This window comes from Nannospalax galili, unplaced genomic scaffold (genome assembly GCF_000622305.1).
Source record: "Nannospalax galili isolate Female #2095 unplaced genomic scaffold, S.galili_v1.0 scaffold2535, whole genome shotgun sequence".
NCBI lineage: Eukaryota > Metazoa > Chordata > Mammalia > Rodentia > Spalacidae > Nannospalax > Nannospalax galili.
This window is the reverse complement of record NW_008335840.1, coordinates 26452-28212: the sequence shown is the minus strand read 5'-3', so window position 1 is coordinate 28212 and position 1761 is coordinate 26452.

Sequence of the window (1761 nt, the reverse complement as noted above, 5' to 3'; positions counted from 1 at the left end):
AATATGAGCTTTCACATTGGTTTAAGCATAACAGATACAGAATACTTCTAGATATCACTGTTATCAACTTTTATTTATTGCTTTTATGTAGCAGAAATTTGTTTACTTCCTGTCAAAGGAAATGGAAGTTATTTTATATGGCATCATACAATTGTAAAATATGATTAAGTAAACTTAAATGTGTTAAAGTAAAAAGCACTAGATCTATAAATATTTGAAGAGTCCTGAAATTATGAAAATGTGTTGTTTTATTCAACTAATCAGAAATTCATTGTCCTATTATTTATGTCCTAAAACTGTGTCTACACAGAGCAACTGCATAGTCCTGCTGTCTTTTTAATGGATTTCATTATAGAACAGTGCTCTCTTATTTCAAGATATTTTACACTGTTTAAATATGCCAATGGCACAGGAAAAATTATGCATTCCATTATCAGTAAGGATCCAGGAACAAAATGACTAAATTTTATAAAATTATTTTTTAATATTTTACTTATTTTTATTTTATGTGTATGCATGAATTGCCTGCATGTGTGTAAGTACACCATCGTCATGCAATGCCCACAGAGGCCAGAAGAAGACATCAGATCCCCTGGAACTGGGGTTAAAGATGGTTGTTAGCTACCATATGGATGCTGTGAATTAAACCCAGGTCCTCTGCAAGAGTGGCCAGCACTCTTAACCACTAAGCCATCTCTCCAGGTGCCTCAAAATGACTAAATTTTATGAAACCACAGAATTTTGAAATGCCCTGAAATTTATTACTATGTTTTGCACAATTTCTGTGTATTCTACAATAATTGCCAGCACACTCTGGCCTATATGCTTTCCATCAACCACTGGACAAACCCTATTGCGAGTCTCACTCTTAAGGAATCTCTTAAGTGTGGGATTGTGGAACTTTGTTGTTTGAGAGTTCCTGCTCCATTTAGTTGCTGTTTTGTTAGTTTTGATTAAAAGAGATTCTCCACTACATAGCTCAGTTGCCTAGAACTCAGAATCTTCTTTCCTTAGACTCCCAAATGTTGGGGTTACAGATGTGAACCACCACATCTGTGCCCTCTAAAAATTTTAATACCAATTCTTCTTATGTTTTGTAAAGGTTGTAATTCATCAATAATAAAAATCTCAACTATTCATCTAATTCTTTAAGATGAAATGAGAATCAAATTGTTATCCAACCATTTTTAATCATTATTTTGGTCTTTAAGTCAAGGTTATATTCCTTGTCCACCATAAAACTTCTTTAATTTTACAAAGATTTGGTAGGTTTACTAATTAATAATTTTTTCTCTCATTTCTTTTCTCTTTTGCATTATGATAAAAAATATCTTAATGATGAGAGCTCTTTAAACTCCGGTGAATAGCTTCTGGAGAGATTGCCCAGAAGTTTGATTCCCCCCCATGAGAGAACTTCTCTCAAGTCTCCTTCCAGGTCTCTCTGCTACTTCAACCCTTGAAAAAGTACAGCAAACCAAAATGGGGCAGAATGAGAAGACGTAGAATTTGGCCATGTTAGAAAATTGGAGACATGGCCTGGAGAGTGAGGGATGAATTCTGTGATCCACAAAAAAATTCTGTTCGAACAAAGGTCTGTTTTTTTTTTTCATGCTTTTCTTTCACCATCTATGAACTACATCTCCCATTGGGCCTGCTGTTACCAAGATAAGAAATGGCCCTTCTTCCCAAAAACCCCTCATATTTCATTTCATTTTTCCCCATCCGTTTTGTTTCAGATTGCTTTATGTTTCTTACTTTTTT